Below are 25,456 nucleotides of genomic sequence, written 5' to 3' on the forward strand. Positions count from 1 at the left end.
CCTCGACTTAATTGGTCCCTTGCCCTATTCATCTGGTTACAGATACTGCCTCACAGCCGTGGACAGGTTCACACGATGGCCAGAGGCCTACCCACTGGTAGACATCACAGCCGAATCGTGCGCCAACGCCTTCATGTCCGGTTGGGTGGCACGCTTCGGGTGCCCACACACCATCACTACGGACCACGGACAGCAATTCCAGTCTCACCTGTTCCAGAGCATCATCAAACTGGTCGGCGCCAAACACAGTCCAACCACGGCGTACCACCCTCAATGCAATGGTATGGTTGAACGCATGCACAGACAACTGAAGACTGCCATTATGTGCCATAACAACCCACAATGGTCCGAGATCCTACCATTGGTGCTTTTGGGAATGAGAAGCGCATGGAAGGAAGATCTCAAAACCTCGTCAGCTGAACTCGTTTACGGTGAGCCACTGAGATTGCCAGGCGAATTCTTCACGCCACTGCCAGCAGACACCACAGTAGACGTCACTGACTTCATCTCACGTCTGCGAAGACATATGGCAAATCTGTCTCCGACACCAGCATCCAACCACAGTAACAAAACATTATACTTACCAAAGGATGTTTTCTCAGCAGACCATGTTTTTCTACGCCGGGTTCCAGCGAAACGAGCACTCCAGTCACCTTATACAGGTCCTCACCGAGTCCTGGAGCAATCTAGAAATGGCAAAACCTTGAGATTAGAAGTAAACGGCAAAGATACCACTGTAACCATCGACAGAGTGAAACCTGCTTATGGCGTACGCAGTCCCAGTACTCCCAGCAGCTCGACAAGCACAAATGTAACACACCCAGCTGTACCAGTTTCCGATGACCCACCACCTGAAAGAAAGACTCGAAGTGGAAGAGTTGTTCGATTTCCTGACTACTATCGCCCGTGAAACGGTCTCGGTGGGGGAGTATTGTGGCGGCTGCATCTGAAACATAAATAAAAACATTAACGGGACTATTCCCACCTCTCGTTCCCACCACTGCAACTCCTGTGTAGCCAGGATCTACAGCTTGACCGCCACAAAAACCCAACCAATGAAGGTCAAGTTTGTCCCGGGGGAAAGTTAAACTGTCATTGGACCCGCAACGAAATTAATCAGAAGAACATAGGAGGAGTTCGAAATTAAGGTTCGACTTCCCTCCATTGCAAAGCGGATGACAGGTGACAAACAAAGGTTTAAAACCTTTAAGAAAAGATTATGCACCACGGACAATAAATTAAATTAAGGGGGCCTATCTTATGAGCAATTAGCAACTACCTGCCAATAATATTTTTCACAAAATCGCTTAAAAGCACGGAAATAAAAACATTAGTAATACATAATAAGATAAAAAAAGTCATACAAACGTAAAAAGTAATATATTTTAGCTAACTTAGATTCTATAAAATAATTAAATCGCTCAATGTATATCTATAATATACTTACATAAATATTCATATATTTAGATACATATTTGCATTGTATAACTTATTCTAAACATATAAAATATTATAAATCAAATACTTACATTGTTTAAAAAACATTACCTCCTTTGCGTCGGTCGGTTAAGTTGATGCTTATTTATAGAACACGCTCAGCCCGTCGCACGCGCCGCGTAGTAGTAGGCAAACGTTTTTTCTGTATGGACTATTGTTCGAAGCTCGGCCGCCGCCCGACGCAGACCCAGTCCGCTCGTACGCGTCTTGCTATGCGCTTCCAATTTGTTATTTAAATACTACTTGCCGGCTTTCGCTAGTTCTATCGCATTTCTTCATCTTGATAATCTTTTGTACGTTTATTTCTACTGTATATTGTGCTATCTTTTCCTTACTGTGAATGTACGACTGTGTTCTTCCGCAATAAACGGAGTTAACAAATTTAAGTGGGTGTTGTTTCTACTAAACCTCAACAACATCTACACGGGAGCGCAACAACATAAACAACCGTCCCAGTCCGTCCAATGTGCCCAAACGTATTGCAGTGTATGTGCGAGTTATTACAATGCCGCGCTTGATAAATAACAAAACGCAGGTGAAATTATGTTTCGGGCACACTAACTGGCCAACGAGAAACATTGACGAGTCGAAAACCTTCACACCTTGCTTGTTTGGAGCCGCGCAGCGCTTCAGGGAGCGCAGCCGTATCCTGACTTGACGAGATCCCGTGCGCTTCGAGGACAAAGTTCTGGATTTCAATTTCAATCACCGGCACAGTGCTGGCGGTACCCATATGCGAGCGCCGCACACGGCGGCTTTTGCGTAAAAATACGGAATGCCTTATCAAGGAGTTGTTGCCAGAGGGCCACGACCGCGACCGAGTTCTATCGATGGATATTGCAGAAGTCTACCTAGATACATTCCTACAGTGTGATTTGGACAGATGAGTGCTTGTTTACGCGAAAGGGACTTTTTCCGTAAAAAAGTTAGAGCGCGAATTGTGAATACAACATCCGACGTGGTGTCTAGTGAACAGCAAGCAAGTGTGCAGCCCGGAAGCATTACCTCAATTCGATCGTGGCTAGACTAGACAATGCAAGACAGTGTTTACGTGAACATTCAACAAAGGCTTGAAGTTCAAAATGTATTGTGATTAGTGTAATAATAACCTAGGAACTTTAAATAACAACATTCAAAATAGGTAAATGTGTGAATAAGTAAAATCAATGTATCTAAAGTGTGATGGCAAATCATAATTTAGGAATTAAAACCAGGAAAATTGATCAGTGAGTTTTTTACAACACCTATTAGGGTGCATTTCCACTGAAGCGAAGCGAAGTAGTAATAGGTATGTACCTACCTATCAATTTTTTATTACGTCTCTAAATAAATTGCGTAAGCATTACGAAACCGTAGATATTGAATTCCAATTTCTGTCCTTTTTTAAATTTCTAGTTTAACGCGGATGATTCGCCTCGGTTCGTTGGAAAAGTCCCCCGCTATTACACTAATGAAAATACAGTTATTTACCTACTTATGTGGCTAGATTTTGTTTCTCCCAGCGCGTAGTACCTATTAACATGACGTAACATCGTACATACTCACGAGTGATAATTTTTGGTAACGTAGGTTTAGTGTAATCTAACCTTTATGTGTGTGAACGTTGAATGAACGCGCGCGGCCATTGTTCGTACTCGTATGAATGAAATGAGTAAAGAAAGAGAGAGAGGCAGTGAGTGAAGACAGGATGGTTGTAAAAATAATATCTTTTTTTTGTTAGGAAAAGTAAAAACAAAAACTAGCCTGAATTTTTTTTTAAAACACTTGGGTTGTATTTGTATGATTTTATTAGATGCGTTGGTAAAGTATGATCAGTTTAAAAAATAACACCTTATACAGGGTGTCCCGTAATGAAACGTCAAGCCGGAACTGGGTGTTGAGGCAAGTTATGCTGGTTATCAGAAAAATATTTAAAAAAATCTATGTGTCATTTTGTCAAAATAATAGGCATTAAAAAAAAAAACAAAAAAATCTACTCCCGGTGACGGTCTTTTTACTCGTGTTGCCACAAATCATCACTTTTTCTAAATTTTTTTTTGTTATGTAACCCTGAATAATGCTTCTCTAAATTGTTATCAAAATTACAAAACCAGCTGCTCCAGCTTGGATGAAAAAAATACATTACTCCCAAAAAATTTTTCAAAATAAAAAATTTGCCTAGTTTAAACTGACTGTACTAAAAAAAAATTGTACTACGCGAGTGTGGCAAGTGACGTCATAATTTGGCGCATTTAGTAAAGATTCCAAAATGGTATAACACTTGGTAAATTCTTGCTGTAATTGTCGACAATTTTTGGTTTTTTGGAAATAATCCCGTTTTTAACTTTATCTACCTTGGTTAAAAATTATTATTCTAATGTGCCCAAAATTCAAGTTTCTGGCTTAAGTGAGGTGGAGAAGCCATTTTAAAAGGTATGAGCGGAACGGAGAGGGCCATCTTACCAAGCAGGGATGTTATGGATATCCGTAACCGTAACCGAAACTATCGGATATCCGAAATAAAAAAATATCCATAACCGTAACCGAAACTGATTCAAAAGTTACGGATAGTTTCGGATAAAGGTAACGGATATTCGAATAATATTATACCGGTTTCGGTTACGGTCACGGAAACGGTTGCTATCACTGACACTACGATTTAAAAGAGTTCTTTGACTTGCTGTAGTTTTGTTCTTCTTTAGAATCGTCGCTAATATTGTGGTGTTTCTAATTTAACTTTTGCATGCTAATAATAATTTAGCTAAACATGTATAGTTCTCACTGTCTGTACCTAACATCTTTATTTACCATGTTTAATTGCAAATAAATGATTATGATTATGATTATCCGAAAACGGTTACGGAATTATTAGAATTTCAAAAATGTAGGTATAATTCAAATAGCAAGATGCTGCGTGACCCACATAGCTACTTTATGTACCAACTAAGACGACACCTATGTATGATAAAGGTAAAACAGGCTGGCATATTAGATGGTGCCAGGGAATGCCAGACAAGTTGGTAACAAATATTAAGATTTAAGGTACAATTCCAAGACGTGCCGCAGACCGCAAACTGCAAAACTCTATGAAATTGGCAGCGTGGCATTGCAGCTGCGGCGTGTATACTGCAGATTTCATAGAGTTTTGCAGTTTGGAATTGTACCCTTAAGACTCCGCCTTTATCCGAAACTATCCGTAACTTTTGAATCAGTTTCGGTTACGGTTACGGATATCCATAACATCCCTGCTTGGTAAGATGGCCTTCTCCGTTCCGCTCATACCTTTTAAAATGGCTTCTCCACCTCACTTAAGCCATAAACTTGAATTTTGGGCACATTAGAATAATAATGTTTAACCAAGGTAGATAAAGTTAAAAACGGGATTATTTCCAAAAAACCAAAAATTGTCGACAATTACAACAAGAATTTACCAAGTGTTATACCATTTTGGAATCCTTACTAAATGCGCCAAATTATGACGTCACTTGCCACACTCGCGTAGTACAATTTTTTTTCAGTACAGTCTGTTTTAACTAGGCAAAATTTTTATTTTGACAATTTTTTTGGGAGTATTGTATTTTTTTCATCCAAGCTGGAGCAGCTGGTTTTGTAATTTTGATAACAATTTAGAGAAGCATTATTCAGGGTTACATAACAAAAAAAAAATTTGGAAAAAGGGAAGATTTGTGGCAACACGAGTAAAAAGACCGTCACCGGGAGTAGATTTTTTTGTTTTTTTTTTTTTAAATGCCTATTATTTTGACAAAATGACACATAGATTTTTTTTATATTTTTCTGATAACCAGCATAACTTGCCTCAACACCCAGTTCCGGCTTGACGTTGCATTACGGGACATCCTGTATATTGAACGCTATAGCAAGCCCCGCTCGAATGGTCAGGTGGAACGGGTTAATCGCACTTTACTGAACGGCCTTAATACTATGTCGGAAAGCGAATGTACGTGGGACAATAAATTGGCTGATGTTGTTTGGGGTATTAACAACACTCCCAATTCTACTACAGGCATCGCTTCTTTTAATCTCATGTTTGGTCACACGAATACTCGGTTTCCGGCTTTTCCTGTAGACGCACCTCTAGGCTCTGACGTCACAAGGAAACTCGATGGATTATATACAGGTCCATATAAAGTGTGTAAAGCCGATAATCTATTAAATCGTTACACCATAACTAGCATCAAGGGCATGAAGGGTTATAGGCGATTTAGTGCAGTTGTTACAGGCGAATCTCTTCGGCCATATAAAACTGCTATTTCTGATGATGACACCTCTGGTAGTGACCACGAAGCAGATCGCGATGATTTGATTGACCTGTTAGAAAGTTAAATTGTTTCAAGAAGCATTTCTTAGGATTAGGCTTTGTCTTATCTTAAAGTAGGTACGTGTGTATGTTTATTTATATATGTAATTTGAAACGCCTACATAATACTTCTTTAATTATAGAAATTTGATAAATTATTGCAACGCTCAGTGGCGATTAGAAAATTGCATTATATGTGATCTAAATATATAAAAAAAATAAAACCGACTCCAAAAAACATACACTAAAAAGTAGAAAAATAATTACTAGGTAATTACTTATTTATTAGGACGAATTAATATTTATGTATACCATTATTGATACTTCTGGAGTCGGTGCCAAGATTATGAAACGTGTGAAGTTTGCCTGCACCGACTCCAAAAGTATCAATAATGGTATACATAAATATTAATTCGTCCTAATAAATAAGTAATTACCTAGTAATTATTTTTCTACTTTTTAGTGTATGTTTTTAGGGTTCCGTACCTCAAAAGGAAAAAACGGAACCCTTATAGGATCACTTTGTTGTCCGTCCGTCCGTCTGTCAAGACCCTTTATCTCAAGAACGCGTGAACGTATCAAGCTGAAATTCACATGAAATACTCAGGTCTATTGTCCCTTTAAGCTGTGAAAATATCAAACTTCTAAGCCAAGCCAATCAAAAGATACAGCCGATTATGTCGATATTTTCAACAAATTTTCGACACTCGCAAAGGAATCAAAACCTACAGGATACTTCCCGTAAACTCAGAATCTTGAAATTTGGCATAAAGCATTGTCATATAATGCAAATATAGGAAAAATTGCGAAAATTACATTTTTTTAGTTATACAGTGTGTCCGGGCATGTAGTGATCAAACTTTAAGGGCGTAATCTATGGACAATTTTATCGATGAAAATACTTCAAATTTGGGGCTTGATCCATTTCTCGCAAAATAACAAGGATTTAAGTTTTGAATTTTAAGTTTTCACCTCTTCCTTCAAAAACAAGTGATAGCGAAGGTAGCTTAACACTAATAAGCAAAAATTTTATATCATGCGATAACCAATAAAATTGTCTATTAGCAGAAGTAGAAAACAGATACAAGTTTCATACATTTTAAGGGAGTAATAATGGAATTAATTAGAAAAAAACATGACTTTTTCACTTCTTTTTCAGTTATTTTCCAACACAAGAAAAACCAGGTCGTTAAGGTATGTATTATTTGCATTGTATTATTAGTATTTGAGCTATTCTACAAAACGAATGTAAATTTATTAGTCTACGTCTATTAGGATTGACGTAATTGTTGAACAAAGATACCCCTTCCCAGCGGTTTCCATAGTAATCGGAATAGGTTGTGTGATTCTTTCACGCAGTACATTTTCGCATGTCGCGTGCGCTATGGAAACCGCTGGGAAGGGGTATCTTTGTTCAACAATCACGTCGAAACTAATAGACGTATACTAATAAATTAACATTCGTTTTGTAGAATAACTCAAATACTAATAATACAATGCAAATAAAACATACCTTAACGACCTGGTTTTTTTTGTGTTGGAAAATAACTGAAAAAGAAGTGAAAAAAGTCACGTTTTTTTCTAATTAAATCCATTCTTACTCCCTTAAAATGTATGAAACTTGTATCTGTTTTTTACTTCTACTAATAGACAATTTTATTGGCTATCGCATGATATAAAATTTTTGCTTATTAGTATTAAGCTTCCCATGCTATCACTTGTTATTGAAGGAAGAGGTGAAAACTTAAAATTAAAAACTTAAATCCTTGTAAATTTGCGAGAAATGGGTCAAGCCCCAAATTTGACGTATTTTCATCGATAAAATTGACCATAGATTACGCCCTTAAAGTTTGATCACTACATGCCCGGACACACTGTATAATATAATAAAAATATTTTAATAAAATGAAACTTACTACGTTATTTCTCACGAACGAATAAAGGTATCAAATTGAAATTTATACCAAATACCTAGATCTATTGTCCCTTTAAGAAGTAAAAAAATCAAACTTCTAAGTTAACGCGATCAAAAGATACAGCAGTTTATACCGACACCTTAGACGAATTTCCGTCACACGCTAGGGAATCAAAACCTACAATGTACTTCCTGTGAACTCAGAATCTTGAAATTCGGCACGAAGTAACGTTATATAGTAGATAAAGGATAAATTGCGAAAATGATAAATTTGAAGTTATATAAAATTTAAAATATTATTTTTGCTTACATGACAAAATATTTTTTTAATAATTATAAACTTACTACCTACCCTTTTTCACATGAACGCGTAGAGATATTAAAGTTGAAATTCATATCAAACACTTCTTAAATCTAATTGCCTCTAAACTGTGAGAAATTCTAAATCAACGCAAAAATTCAAAACGCTGAGGTAGGTACCTACCTATAATGCAAATATAGGAAAAATAAATAAATAAAAAATAATCATACCGCATATTTTGAAATTCGCCACTACTCGCAACGGAATCAAGTAAGTAATTTGATTTAATACGTCATAAATTGTAAACCGCTACGTTTGTACGGCGGAACCCTCGGTGTGCGAGCCCGACTCGCACTTGGCCGGTTTTTTGGAGTCGGTTTTATTTTTTTTAATAAAAATTAACTTATTTCTTGCTTTTTAGTTAACTTATTGTACCACGTATTACCACTGAAGGTAGGCAGTACATTGAGACTATATTCTTCATGTCAAGTGTAAAATAATATTCCCTACAAAATACAGGTTACCATATCGGCAACCTAAAAAAACTAAAACCCAACTACGACAAAAAACGACGCTGAAAAAGTATAAAACAAGATTTTCAGAATACTGAACTGAACGAAGTTGCCAATGTAGTTGCATAGTAATTTTCATGTTTGGAAAACCGCAGTCACACGTTGTCAAAGTGCTACGGTAGGTAGGTTTAAGTAACGTGTGACTACGCCTTTCCAAACATGAAAATTACTATGCAACTACATTGGCAACTTCGTTCAGTTCAGTATTCTGAAAATCTTGTTTTATACTTTTTCAGCGTCGTTTTTTGTCGTAGTTGGGTTTTAGTTTTTTTACTTTTTATTATTTGTACTATTTTGGTGTTAAAGTGTATTTGTGGCGCATAATATGTATTAACAAAAGTTAAATTGATGAACTTATAAGTAGTAAAGAAGCTATGAACGAAAAGATCTGAATTATATGCAATCAGCCCATGAATACAGGTAAAGTCACAAGCAAATGCTAGTAATATACAGGGTGTCCCGTAATGTAACGTCAAGCCGGAACTGGGTGTTGAGGCAAGTTATGCTGGTTATCAGAAAAATATAAAAAAAAATCTATGTGGCATTTTGTCAAAATAATAGGCATTTAAAAAAAATTAAAAAATTCTACTACCGGTGACGGTCTTTTTACTCGTGTTGCCACAAATCTTCACTTTTTCTAAATTTTTTTTTTTGTTATGTAACCCTGAATAATGCTTCTCTAAATTGTTATCAAAATTACAAAACCAGCTGCTCCAACTTGGCTGAAAAAAATACATTATTCCCAAAAAAAATATCAAAATAAAAATTTTGCCTAGTTTAAACTGACTGTACTGAAAAAAAATTTTACTACGCGAGTGTGGCAAGCGACGTCATAATTTGGCGCATTTAGTAAGGATTCCAAAATGGTATAACACTTTGTAAAATCTTGCTGTAATTGTCGACAATTTTTGTTTATTGGAAATAATCCCGTTTTTAACTTTATCTACCTTGGTTAAAAATATTATTCTAATGTGCCCAAAATTCAAGTTTCTGGCTTAAGTGAGGTGGAGAAGCCATTTTAAAAGGTATGAGCGGGACGGAGAGGGCCATCTTACCAAGCAGGGATGTTATGGATATCCGTAACCGTAACCGAAACTATCGGATATCCGAAATAAAAAAATATCCATAACCGTAACCGAAACTGATTCAAAAGTTACGGATAGTTTCGGATAAAGGCGGAGTCTTAAGGGTACCATTCCAAACTGCAAAACTCTATGAAATCTGCAGTATACATACACGCCGCAGCTGCAATGCCTCGCTGTCGATTTCATAGTTTTGCAGTTTGCGGTTGCAGTTTGCGGTCTGCGGCCCATCTTGGAATTGTACTTTAAATCTTAATATTTGTTACCAACTTGTCTGGCATTCGCTGGCACCATCTAATATGCCAGCCTGTTTTACCTTTATCATACATAGGTGTCGTCTTAGTTGGTACATAAAGTAGCTATGTGGGTCACGCTCACGCAGCATCTTGCTATTTGTATTATACCTACATTTTTGAAATTCTAATAATTCCGTAATCGAAATTATCCGAAACTTTCGGATAATCTGAAATGATTTCATATCCGTGACCGTAACCGAAACCGGTATAATATTATTCTAATATCCGTAACCGTATCCATAACCGAAACTTCATAATATCCATATTATCCCTGTTGCCAAGTACAAGTGCAGGCAGAGCAGGTAGTAAAGTAAAGGCGCGCGCGCACGGGTGACTTTTGTCACAGTATGTCAACTACTAATTATTATTACTGTCATGGTGACAAAAGTTTCTGTGACTGACTGCACGGTAGTCAGTCACAGAAACTTGAATTTTGGGCACATTAGAATAATAATTTTTAACCAAGGTAGATAAAGTTAAAAACGGGACTATTTCCAAAAAACCAAAAATTGTCGACAATTACAGCAAAAATTTACCAAGTGTTATACCATTTTGGAATCCTTACTAAATGCGCCAAATTATGACGTCACTTGCCACACTCGCGTAGTACAATTTTTTTTCAGTACAGTCAGTTTAAACTAGGCAAAATTTTTATTTTGATTTTTTTTTTGGGAATAATGTATTTTTTTCAGCCAAGTTGGAGCAGCTGGTTTTGTAATTTTGATAACAATTTAGAGAAGCATTATTCAGGGTTACATAACAAAAAAAAAATTTGGAAAAAGTAAAAATTTGTGGCAACACGAGTAAAAGGACCGTCACCTGGAGTAGAATTTTTAGATTTTTTTTAAATGCCTATTATTTTGAAAATATGCCACATAGATTTTTTTTTATATTTTTCTGATAACCAGCACAACTTGCCTCAACACCCAGTTCCGGCTTGACGTTACATTACGGGACACCCTGTATATATATATTCAAAATGTACAAGTAAAGCGCTTTCAAATGATACCAAACACGGCATATTTATCTTAACTTTATTTTTTTACTCTGTATGTTTTGTCCGCTAGAGGGCGCCACATTCGATTTTGTGAAACCCCATATAGCCTATAACCAGCGGACAATTAAGACGCTTCTAATGATATGTCATTTGTCGAATTCTGATAAGTAGTTTAGAAGTTACGAGGGAACACATGAACATACATACATACATACATACATACATACATACATAGCCTGTCAAACTCATAACCCTCCTTTTGCTTTGCCGTAGTCGGGTAAAAAGACCTTAAACCGTCAGCCCACCTTAAAAACATGAAAAAATACAACTGTTGGTCTATTTGTACCTATAATATTTAAAGAATTATCCTCCAACTCCTAAGCGTTAAGGAGTTGTACGTACCATGACCAGTTCATCATGATGAGATGATGACTATCTAATGCTAACACTTGAATAACTTTAGAAACTATACTTATCTATAAAATTAAAAGAATTATCCTCCAACTCCTAAACATTAAGGAGTTTTACCTTCTATCATCAGCTCATCAATATGATATGATGATTTCCAGGAGCAAATACTTGAACAACTTAAGAAAACGTTTGAAAAACGATATACGTGCCTATAAAATTTGGGGGTTGCCCTCGATTTCCCTAGGATCCCATCATCAGATCCTGACTTGGTGACAATGGGACCACCTCAGAAGTGTACCCTATCAAACAAAAAAAGAATTTTGAAAATCGGTCCACAATTGACGGAGTAATCGGTGAACATACATAAAAAAAAAAAAACATACATACAGTCGAACATATAACCTCCTCCTTTTTTGAAGTCGATTAAAAAGGAGAAACTGACTGACTGACTGACATATTAACGCACAGCCTAAACGGCTAAACGTAGGCACTTGAAATTTGGAAGGGACGTAGCTTAGGTACCGTAGAGGTGCACTAAGAAAGGAATTCCCGAAATTTCCACGGGAACGGGAATTAGCGGGAAAATCCTTTTGTATGAAAAATTTAGACGCTTGAAATTTGGCATGCATGTACCTTAGTAAACTTAAGGCTTAGTTACAACAGGATATTGGAAAAAACATTTGTATGAAAAAATCTAAACCGCGTAAGATAGATGAAGACGGGTAAAACGGGATCCACGCGTACGAAGTCGCGGGCGGCTGCTAGTCTATTCATAAATTTACTAGTACTAAATAGATAGATTACAATAAACAGGAGATATTAAAAAATATACAGTCAGTATTTCATAAAATTAGTACCTATTCATACATAGAATTGTATAAATTAAATTATGATGATTTTATATGAACCGTATGTTAAATAAGATTTAGAATACTTATTGGTTTGTTGTGTAATATAAACCTACTAAATTAACTGCTAAGTATTATTTTGTGCGGGGAATGGGTGCTCAATAATAGTCGGACTCCAAAATCGTAATGAACATTTATTTTCCGAAACGGCGGTCTTAGGCCTCAGCCTCGAACTTAGCGGGCAGCGGGGCGGCGGCGGCGGCGGCGCGGGAGCGGCAGGATCTTATGCGTAAAATCAAATAGACCGGTTCTCGAAAACAGCGGCGCGGCAGCGGGCAACGAGCGGGCAGCGGCGAGGGAGCGGGCAACGAGCGGGCAGCGCACTCCTTCTTTCGAGGCTGAGGCCTAAGGCCTCAGCCTCGAACTTAGCGGGCAGCGGGGCGGCGGCGGCGGCGGCGCGGGAGCGGGGCGGGCAACGCAGACCCGTTCTCGAAACCAGCGGGCAGCTCGCGCGGCGCTTTAGCGGCGAAGTGTTGTGTTCGGGGTTGTGTTGTCGAGATATTTGTTTTTATTCGCGAACGAAATGTCTGAACAACGGCGACAATTTTATTTCGATTCAAATTTATTCCTTACGCTCGATTTATTGTGGGCAAAAGAAGGAGTGCGCTGCCCGCTCGTTACCCGCTCCCTCGCCGCTGCCCGCTCGCTGCCCGCTCCGGCGCCGCTGCCGCGCCGCTGTTTTCGAGAACCGGTCTATTTGATTTTACGGATAAGATCCTGCCGCTCCCGCCCCGCCGCCGCCGCCGCCCCGCTGCCCGCTAAGTTCGAGGCTGAGGCCTAATATACACAAAATTTATAAAATATGACAGGGACAAACGATACATCTATTCCACATAAAAAAGTACAATCAATTAAAGGTGCGACAATAAAACAATTAGCTGTCCCAGCACAAGCTCGTACATGGCTTGATCACTCTTCTTGTGGGGTGACATTACAGCTTCGAAATGTGCGAACCATCCTCGTAGCTTGTCTCTCCATATAGGTGGAATTCGTAGTCCGACGGATACTCCAGATACTTCAGCGTTTTCATGGTTGATCGGGATTACTGTTGGCGAGATGGCGGTTGCCGGAGTTTGCGATGTTTCAGGTGCGTTGTTCATTGTAGGGTCACCACTGTGCGGGGAATGGGTGCTCAATAATAGTCGGACTCCAAAATCGTAATGAACATTTATTTTCCGAAACGGCGGTCTTATATACACAAAATTTACAAAATATGACAGGGACAAACGATACATCTATTCCACATAAAAAAGTACAATCAATTAAAGGTGCGACAATAAAACAATTACCTACAAAACACAATCAACAGTTAAAACGAGATAGAAAGACGATCACTATACTTGTTTCACGTTACACAAAAAAGTAAAAAAACTAAAACCCAACTACGACAAAAAACGACGCTGAAAAAGTATAAAACAAGATTTTCAGAATACTGAACTGAACGAAGTTGCCAATGTAGTTGCATAGTAATTTTCATGTTTGGAAAACCGCAGTCACACGTTGTCAAAGTGCTACGGTAGGTAGGTTTAAGTAACGTGTGACTACGCCTTTCCAAACATGAAAATTACTATGCAACTACATTGGCAACTTCGTTCAGTTCAGTATTCTGAAAATCTTGTTTTATACTTTTTCAGCGTCGTTTTTTGTCGTAGTTGGGTTTTAGTTTTTTTACTTTTTATTATTTGTACTATTTTGGTGTTAAAGTGTATTTGTGGCGCATAATATGTATTAACAAAAGTTAAATTGATGAACTTATAAGTAGTAAAGAAGCTATGAACGAAAAGATCTGAATTATATGCAATCAGCCCATGAATACAGGTAAAGTCACAAGCAAATGCTAGTAATATACAGGGTGTCCCGTAATGTAACGTCAAGCCGGAACTGGGTGTTGAGGCAAGTTATGCTGGTTATCAGAAAAATATAAAAAAAAATCTATGTGGCATTTTGTCAAAATAATAGGCATTTAAAAAAAATTAAAAAATTCTACTACCGGTGACGGTCTTTTTACTCGTGTTGCCACAAATCTTCACTTTTTCTAAATTTTTTTTTTTGTTATGTAACCCTGAATAATGCTTCTCTAAATTGTTATCAAAATTACAAAACCAGCTGCTCCAACTTGGCTGAAAAAAATACATTATTCCCAAAAAAAATATCAAAATAAAAATTTTGCCTAGTTTAAACTGACTGTACTGAAAAAAAATTTTACTACGCGAGTGTGGCAAGCGACGTCATAATTTGGCGCATTTAGTAAGGATTCCAAAATGGTATAACACTTTGTAAAATCTTGCTGTAATTGTCGACAATTTTTGTTTATTGGAAATAATCCCGTTTTTAACTTTATCTACCTTGGTTAAAAATATTATTCTAATGTGCCCAAAATTCAAGTTTCTGGCTTAAGTGAGGTGGAGAAGCCATTTTAAAAGGTATGAGCGGGACGGAGAGGGCCATCTTACCAAGCAGGGATGTTATGGATATCCGTAACCGTAACCGAAACTATCGGATATCCGAAATAAAAAAATATCCATAACCGTAACCGAAACTGATTCAAAAGTTACGGATAGTTTCGGATAAAGGCGGAGTCTTAAGGGTACCATTCCAAACTGCAAAACTCTATGAAATCTGCAGTATACATACACGCCGCAGCTGCAATGCCTCGCTGTCGATTTCATAGTTTTGCAGTTTGCGGTTGCAGTTTGCGGTCTGCGGCCCATCTTGGAATTGTACTTTAAATCTTAATATTTGTTACCAACTTGTCTGGCATTCGCTGGCACCATCTAATATGCCAGCCTGTTTTACCTTTATCATACATAGGTGTCGTCTTAGTTGGTACATAAAGTAGCTATGTGGGTCACGCTCACGCAGCATCTTGCTATTTGTATTATACCTACATTTTTGAAATTCTAATAATTCCGTAATCGAAATTATCCGAAACTTTCGGATAATCTGAAATGATTTCATATCCGTGACCGTAACCGAAACCGGTATAATATTATTCTAATATCCGTAACCGTATCCATAACCGAAACTTCATAATATCCATATTATCCCTGTTGCCAAGTACAAGTGCAGGCAGAGCAGGTAGTAAAGTAAAGGCGCGCGCGCACGGGTGACTTTTGTCACAGTATGTCAACTACTAATTATTATTACTGTCATGGTGACAAAAGTTTCTGTGACTGACTGCACGGTAGTCAGTCACAGAAACTTGAATTTTGGGCACATTAGAATAATAATTTTTAACCAAGGTAGATAAAGTTAAAAACGGGACTATTTCCAAAAAACCAAAAATTGTCGACAATTACAGCAAAAATTTACCAAGTGTTATACCATTTTGGAATCCTTACTAAATGCGCCAAATTATGACGTCACTTGCCACACTCGCGTAGTACAATTTTTTTTCAGTACAGTCAGTTTAAACTAGGCAAAATTTTTATTTTGATTTTTTTTTTGGGAATAATGTATTTTTTTCAGCCAAGTTGGAGCAGCTGGTTTTGTAATTTTGATAACAATTTAGAGAAGCATTATTCAGGGTTACATAACAAAAAAAAAATTTGGAAAAAGTAAAAATTTGTGGCAACACGAGTAAAAGGACCGTCACCTGGAGTAGAATTTTTAGATTTTTTTTAAATGCCTATTATTTTGAAAATATGCCACATAGATTTTTTTTTATATTTTTCTGATAACCAGCACAACTTGCCTCAACACCCAGTTCCGGCTTGACGTTACATTACGGGACACCCTGTATATATATATTCAAAATGTACAAGTAAAGCGCTTTCAAATGATACCAAACACGGCATATTTATCTTAACTTTATTTTTTTACTCTGTATGTTTTGTCCGCTAGAGGGCGCCACATTCGATTTTGTGAAACCCCATATAGCCTATAACCAGCGGACAATTAAGACGCTTCTAATGATATGTCATTTGTCGAATTCTGATAAGTAGTTTAGAAGTTACGAGGGAACACATGAACATACATACATACATACATACATACATACATACATAGCCTGTCAAACTCATAACCCTCCTTTTGCTTTGCCGTAGTCGGGTAAAAATAGTAAAAAGTAGGGTACACAATAAATAATTTAGAAGAAGATAGCCTAACATTACAATATACCTGTTTCACACAACATAGAAATACATGTAAAAAGACGGTAGAATAAATATTAATATTAAGAAAGTTAGACAAGGACAGCAAGAAGTTACAATGTTTCTGTTTCACACAACACGGAAATTATACATAAAAGAAGGTACACAAATATTTACAAGTTTCAAACTCACCCGCATCTACGGTTATAAAACTTATCATGAAACTAGGTCAAGTTTCTCAGTCAGGAGCGCGCCGCAGTGATGCTCGCACGTATGCTCAAGGTTTGTATGTGGCGGCTGCCACAATTTGAAGCTACAATTTTAATGCTTATAAAAACGTAAAGTGAAAGAATCCGTAATCTGATTCTCGGGGTTGACTGGTAGATAATACCACTGAGTACATCTGTTATAAAGTAGAAGTAAATAAATTAACTACTCAATTTGAAGGACAGCTATATGATTAAGTCATGGGTAGACTGTATCAACTGTGTGACAATAATATAAATGAATTTCTGTGTGGTCAAATTATATTCTATTCATCAATAAATAAATAAGTAACCTATTTTCCCAAGAATGGCTGTGTGATCAAATTCTATAAAGTATATAATACGGTGTGACTACCTAATATTTCCTGAGAATGGCTGTGTGATCAAATTCTATAAAGCATATAATACTGTGTGACTACCTAATATTTCCTGAGAATGGCTGTGTGATCAAGTTCTATAAAGTGTATAATACTGTGTGACTACCTAATATTTCCTGAGAAGGGCTGTGTGATCAAATTCTAATTGTGTGACTATACCTATATTTCCCGAAAATGGCTACTACTGACTAAATAAAACAAAGTAGACATTCATTTACTGTGTGACTAAATTTATCTGATACAAGAATGGCTGTGTGATCAATTTCTTTAAAGCAAAGTAAACATTAATCTGTGCGACTAAACCTATTTTTGGATATAATTGCTGTAATAACATAATAAGGTGAAAAAAAAAAAACAGCGATAAGTTGATACATAAACTTTATTATTCGTTCTTTCAGAAAACTACTGTTCCTTTTTTTGTTTGTTTTCAGAATTCTAACATCAACTTGGAGAAGAATGACAGTCGTGGGACACGACCAACGCAGGATGGCCGAGTGTTACCGACCATTTCCGGAGGAACATCACGCCCCGCCTACAGCACTTCTGCCAACTTCCGCTAATTGTCTTAATTAATTAAATAATGCCTTACAAATCGATTTGATCATATGAATCTTAATTAAATTGTTTTAATTTAATATTTGTCTATTTAGGTCAGCCTAATATGTTAAATGTGATTTAATGGAAATAATAGTTGTTGTTATGTTCAAAACCGTGAAGTTGACAGGTGGTAATTATGTAAAAGATGGAGTGTACGGTGTGATTCGAGACATTTCTCTGTTGCTAATTGTAAGGGGTAACTCTGCCCGAATAAAGACTGGTCATTAACTCTTCGTGATTATTTCCACCCTGACCTCTGTTTACACATATGAATAAAAATTATTGGAGAATATGTGGGTACTTTTGCTTTTTTTTATTTATGTTATTTGATAGGTGACAGCTTTGTCGACCTAGTCTGTGTGGCAAATCTTTACGATTCACAAGATTCTCATTATTATTTACAAGTTAATTCAGCCGTTTTCAACGATGAGTTTATCAAGGTAAGTAATAATAATAAGTTGCATAATTTATTGAGATAATTTATATAAATCGTAATGTTAGTATCGTAAACTACATTAAACTTCATATTACGCTGATTCAGAACCATTGGTAAGAAGTTATAACGAAAAATAACTAGTGTTGTTTATAAACGCCAGCAGTAAAATGTACTATTTTATCTTTCAAGAAATTATTATTTTATTTTTTTTATTGTAGGACGCAACATCGGGCTCTGAAGCTTCATGAAATCATCGAGGAGCTGGAAAATGACGATGATTCTCTAGTGCCAGATTCTCTGATCATATTTCCACCTGAAAATTGTAATGCGGACGTTACGGACGAAGATTCGGGGGATGAAAACATAGTGTTGTTGCATAATTTACCTGGTACACAACTACGAGCCCAAGCAGAAATTCACAACGGTTCATCAGATAGTGAGGAGGATGATCTGCCACTACATGAACTGGCAAAACGTCAGGGGATTGACCGTGTTAGTGCCAGTGGCATGCAACAAGACTCTCAGGTACCTACTACTTCAACACAGCCGATAGAACTAACAACTGTTGTCCCTAATTAATTTTTATTAAAAAAAATAAAACCGACTCCAAAAAACATACACTAAAAAGTAGAAAAATAATTACTAGGTAATTACTTATTTATTAGGACGAATTAATATTTATGTATACCATTATTGATACTTCTGGAGTCGGTGCCAAGATTATGAAACGTGTGAAGTTTGCCTGCACCGACTCCAAAAGTATCAATAATGGTATACATAAATATTAATTCGTCCTAATAAATAAGTAATTACCTAGTAATTATTTTTCTACTTTTTAGTGTATGTTTTTTGGAGTCGGTTTTATTTTTTTTAATAAAAAATAACTTATTTCTTGCTTTTTAGTTAACTTATTGTACCACGTATTACCACTGAAGGTAGGCAGTACATTGAGACTATATTCTTCATGTCAAGTGTAAAATAATATTCCCTACAAAATACAGGTTACCATATCGGCAACCTAAAAAGACCTTAAACCGTCAGCCCACCTTAAAAACATGAAAAAATACAACTGTTGGTCTATTTGTACCTATAATATTTAAAGAATTATCCTCCAACTCCTAAGCGTTAAGGAGTTGTACGTACCATGACCAGTTCATCATGATGAGATGATGACTATCTAATGCTAACACTTGAATAACTTTAGAAACTATACTTATCTATAAAATTAAAAGAATTACCCTCCAACTCCTAAACATTAAGGAGTTTTACCTTCTATCATCAGCTCATCAATATGATATGATGATTTCCAGGAGCAAATACTTGAACAACTTAAGAAAACGTTTGAAAAACGATATACGTGCCTATAAAATTTGGGGGTTGCCCTCGATTTCCCTAGGATTCCATCATCAGATCCTGACTTGGTGACAATGGGACCACCTCAGAAGTGTACCCTATCAAACAAAAAAAGAATTTTGAAAATCGGTCCACAATTGACGGAGTAATCGGTGAACATACATAGAAAAAAAAAAACATACATACAGTCGAACATATTATAACCTCCTCCTTTTTTGAAGTCGGTTAAAAACAAAAGTTACACTTGGGTATCACGAAAGATTCATCCATCGTCGAAAACTTGGGAAGATAAGCAAAGTGTGGTGTTGAAACAAACGCCTCTGTACTATTATACATTTATTCTGTTATGTTATTTGTTTGGTGTGCAATAAAGTGTATTTATTATTATTATGTTTGTACGCTTTGGAGCTCACGGGTCAAAAGTGGCCCGGTCTTTTATAAGGCTTGCGTGGGGATACAGATCCAACACGTAGAGGCCGTTTTAAGCGCAAAATAATCGACAAAAGTGAAAGTGGTGCACATGCTGGATCTAGTCTCTGACTATATCATGGGATGTAGCCAGAGACCATCCCCAGCCTGTGCACAGGAGCTATTGCAGTTATTGGAGAATGGACTAGGGTTATGGATGAAGGGTGGATGGACTGGTTACTGGGCTATGGATGGAGACTACGGGACACCTGCCTGGTTCATAGTCTCGGACTGAAAAAATGGCAGTCGGTGACTAGCCAGCGACTAAATGGGCCCCCCCTGGCGTCATGGGTCGTATAGACCGGACTGAGGGGCAACATTGGCGTCTGCCAGCTCAGGGGTGTAGAGAGGTGTGCTGCGCTTTCTCCGAAGTTACTCGCGGCGTTATGCCCTTTAACACTTCCACCCCTGGAGCATATAGCTCTAGCGACTCCACTCTGGCCGGCCGGTTAAGGCAAGCCAGAGGTGAATGTCCTGCAGACCCTCTCGGTTTCCACTTCGGCAAGCCGAAGACGAGGGTCTTGACCGACTCTCGGGAGCACTCGGATTAACAACTGGCCCCGTGGTGTCGCTACTCACCAACAGCTCGCCACAAAGCTGCCCTGCGGGAAAATGCTTCCGACTGTGGCATGCCCATAATTTTCAATGCAATGTCCAGAGATCGTTTCAACTTTATTATGGCCAACTTACATTGTTGTGACAACACAAATTTACAACAAAATGATAAATTTGCCAAGATTCGACCGCTTTTAGATGCATTGAATGCAAAGTTTTTGAATATTGCGCCTTTCGAGGAAAATCATAGTATAGACGAAGCAATGGTGCCTTACTACGGTGGTCACTCAAGTAAGCAATTCATACGTGGGAAACCCATCAGATGGGGATATAAATTTTGGGTGGGTGCTACTCGTTTGGGCTATGTCAACTGGTTCGAACCCTATCAAGGACATTCTGGAGAAAACTTGAGCCAGTACAAAAAACTTGGATTGGGAGCAAGCGTCATTCTGCAGTATGCTGATGTTTTGCGAAAAATCGACCCTCATGGCAACTTTCATCTATTTTTTGACAATTTTTTTTCGTCAATACCTCTAATTGATGAGCTGGGTCAACGAAATTTTAAAGCAACTGGGGCCTAAGGGAAAACCGGGTGTCAAAGTGTCCTTTGCCAACCAATAAAGAAATGATAAAGACAGAACGAGGTTCATTTCAATATAAATCAACGAGAGCTGACGAAATTGTTGTCTGTAAATGGCACGACAACAGTGTTGTCATAGTAGCATCGAATGCTGTCGGAGTTTTCCCAACAAACAAGACAAAACGGTTTTCGCAAAAAGAAAAAAAACATATCCAGTTCGACCAACCGGCTGTTATACAGGGTGTTTCTTGTAAGGTGTCAAGCCGAAGGCAGGTGATAGGTGAGGACTAGACCTATCGATTTCACCCCTATGTATGTTCTACGATTTTTCATAGTTTAGAAGTTATCGTTAATTTTGTGATTTTTTCAAATTGTATGACCCAGTAGGCTTTAAATTTTTTTATCTTTTTTTTGGGTCGACTTTTCTCAGATTTCCTTTTTTTGACAGATTCCCTATTAATTGCAGATTTTTGAAAAAAATAATCAACTTCCTATCTTTGATGCAAGATACAAAACTTTTGCTAGAAACATAAAAAATATGCTTTTAGCGGAACATTCTAAAATTTTCAACTTAAAAGTTAAAAAAAAAAAAGAAATTCCATAGGTCCAAAGTAATTTTAAAAACTGCGCAGTTTTCTGAACTTTCATAATAACACAAAAAAACATGTACTTAATAGGCCATTATTTTCTGTAATCGCTCCACTAAAGTGGTAAGTCGGAGATTCCGTTACATGTTTTTGACTTTCTTAGGACTAACTAATGTTTGCAATTCTCTATGTTTACGTTACGCAGAACACATTTAAAGACAATAACTGAACAGAACATTTTTTTATCCACAACGAGGAATCTCTTGCCCTTCATCTGGTATCAAAAAAATACCATAGGGAATATGAAAATATTGATGAACTGCGGACAAAGCTGACTGAACATATAAACATTAGTTAGTCCTAAGAAAGTCAAAACATGTAACGGATTCTCCGACTTACCACTTTAGTGGAGCGATTACAGAAAATAATGGCATATTAAGTACATGTTTTTTTGTGTTATTATGAAAGTTCAGAAAACTGCGCAGTTTTTAAAATTACTTTGGACCTATGGAATTTCTTTTTTTTTTTAACTTTTAAGTTGAAAATTTTAGAATGTTCCGCTAAAAGCATATTTTTTATGTTTCTAGCAAAAATTTTGTATCTTGCATCAAAGATAGGAAGTTGATTATTTTTTTCAAAAATCTGCAATTATTAGGGAATCTGTCAAAAAAAAGAAATCTGAGAAAAGTCGACCCAAAAAAAAGATAAAAAAATTTAAAGCCTACTGGGTCATACAATTTGAAAAAATCACAAAATTAACGATAACTTCTAAACTATGAAAAATCGTAGAACATACATGGGGGTGAAATCGATAGGTCTAGTCCTCACCTATCACCTGCCTTCGGCTTGACACCTTACAAGAAACACCCTGTATAACGAGAACATGGGGGGCGTCGACAGGTCCGACCAGAATATATCCTTGTATAGAACATCAATAAGAGGCAAGAAATGGTATTTTTCCCTAATTGCGCACTGCCTGGATATGACGCTGCATAATGCATGGCAGCTTTATAAAGCCAACAAAGGTGAACATGACCATCTGAAATTCCGCAGGAGCGTAGCCACCGGAATATTAGAAACATTTAGGAACGATCAGCGGAAACCTGGCCGTATGTCTGGTGCCTATCTCGAGTCTTCACGGTATGATGGTATCGGCCACATAGTAAAATACAGAGAAGGGCAATTACGCTGCTCGTTTTGCCATAAACATGCCAACTTTTTTTGTAAAAAATGCAATGTTACACTACATACTAAAAACTGTTTCGAGTCGTATCATAGCACTCCCATGTGATATAATTATTTTGTAGTGATAGGCCGACTATGGTCTTTGCCGACTAACCGACTAGCCGACTAATCGGTTTTCAAATTGCCGATTAGTCGGCCGACTAATCGGCAATGCCGATCATTCTAATACCTACTTGTCCGAAGAATAATATCTAGATTTCCCAAAGAAATAAGAACATCTAGATTTCTTAAGAGATATTCATATAACTTCTTCGTGATAACCGCTTTTCTAGGCCCACTGATTCCTCTCCACCCTCCACAGTGATGGTCAGCGAGCTGAGGGCGTGGGGGTTACCCACGCCTGCATTGCACGGACTACTACCACCGTCGGATAGGCAGGGTCCGCCATACATGTGGGCAATTAATTGCCGGGACGGATTGTGATAGTTGATGGATTTGTCGGGATTACCATAGTTCCTCACATTAAAGCGATCGACGGAGCTCAGGGGTTATTTATGTGGGTATTCCTCATCTTTCCGATGAGAGGAGCCCCACATAATCTATCACTTCCCCGCAGGGTAAGTATGCAATTCCATGCATTTTTTTCCCCCGAAAAAAAAAAGTGTCATAATTTTTATATTTACAAATTGCATAAAGTTTACACATTTGTGATGATTTCCTGGTATTTTTTAACTAATCCTAACTTTGTATGAATTTAGACTGATTGCCAAAATTTTAAATCAGGTGAAACCAATTTGACTGATTTTTGCAGACAAAAGTGGTTTAGATAAACGCCCTTGGTCTACCTTATAATCATCTTGGTGATTATGAGTTTTATTTCATTCACATACAGGGTGTAAAAAAACCTATCACGAAGACTGAAACTACGCATTCTGTACACCCAACCAAGTAATATTACAAAATATTATTGGTGGGAAATATTTTTTATTTTTATGATTAAAAAAAATACAATATTCCGCAGCCCGCACTATGGAGCGAAATTGCGATTTATGGACATAGCGATTTTTTTCACAATTTCTATTTAAAAAAAATACCTATTGATAGGTTACGTTATTCTGATGAATAAATGCTGCACAAGTTTTTCTCTAAAACCAATAGTTTGACTGGAAAAAAATATTTTTCATTTTCGTTGTATGGAATGAAACATAAAGTGGTCGATTTCGACTAAGCCTTGACAGATCTTGCTTTGAAACTACTTGAGCCTTGTTCTATGGCTTGTTGACTGTAATCCTACGCTATCAGCGCGCGTCCAAAGTTGCCCGTTCACAAGTTATGAGGTTCTGAAAAATTTAAAAAAAGTAAGTAAAAGTGACTTTTTTTTGGAATATCTTTAAAGATTTAACAAAAATATAAAGATTTTATACGTTAATAATGTAAATTAACCTTAAATTACTGCTAAAAACACATTTTAATAAACTTAAAAGGAATTAAATCAGCGATTTTTTTTTCACAATTTCTGTTTAAAAAAAATACCTATCGATAGGGTATGTTATTCTGATGAATAAATATTATGAACGTTTTTCTCTAAAACCAATAGTTTGGCTGGAAAAAAATATTTTCCATTTTCGTTGTATGGAATGAAACATAAAGTGGTCGATTTCGACTAAGCCTTGACAGATTTTGCTTTGAAACTACTTGAGCCTTGTTCTATGGCTTGTTGACTATAATCCTAGACTAACAGCGCGCGCACAAAGTTGCCCGTTCAGAAGTTATGAGGTTCCGAAAAATGAAAATTAAAGTAAGTAAAAGTATCTTTTTTTGGGTATAAATCTTTAAAGATTCAACTAAAACATGAAAATTATATACTTTAGTAATGTAATTAACCTTTTTCTTGTCGTCTTATCTAAAGAAAAGTCAATTTTACTTACTTTCATTTTCATTTTTCGGAACCTCATAACTTCTGAACGGGCAACTTTGGGCGCGCGCTGTTAGTGCAGGATTATAGTCAACAAGCCATAGAACAAGGTTCAAGTAGTTTCAAAGCAAAATCTGTCAAGGCTTAGTCGAAATCGACCACTTTATGTTTCATTCCATACAACGAAAATGGAAAATATTTTTTTCCAGCCAAACTATTGCTTTTAGAGAAAAACGTTCATAATATTTATTCATCAGAATAACATACCCTATCGATACGTATTTTTTTTAAACAGAAATTGTGAAAAAAAAAATCGCTGATTTAATTCCTTTTAAAAACTTAAATTTAATAAACATTAAAATGTGTTTTTAGCAGTAATTTAAGGTTAATTTACATTATTAATGTATAAAATCTTTATATTTTTGTTAAATCTTTAAAGGTATTCCAAAAAAAAGTCACTTTTACTTACTTTTTTTTAATTTTTCAGAACCTCATAACTTGTGAACGGGCAACTTTGGATGCGCGCTGATAGCGTAGGATTACAGTCAACAAGCCATAGAACAAGGCTCAAGTAGTTTCAAAGCAAGATCTGTCAAGGCTTAGTCGAAATCGACCACTTTATGTTTCATTCCATACAACGAAAATGAAAAATTATAAGAGGGCCCCACGTTGGGCGCCAGATTGTAAGAGGGCGCCACGTTGGGACGCCAGTTTGTAAGAGGGCGCCACGTTGGGACGCCCAATTGTAGGAGGGGGAACCTAACCTACAG

This window comes from Ostrinia nubilalis, chromosome W, assembly GCF_963855985.1.
Source record: "Ostrinia nubilalis chromosome W, ilOstNubi1.1, whole genome shotgun sequence".
NCBI lineage: Eukaryota > Metazoa > Arthropoda > Insecta > Lepidoptera > Crambidae > Ostrinia > Ostrinia nubilalis.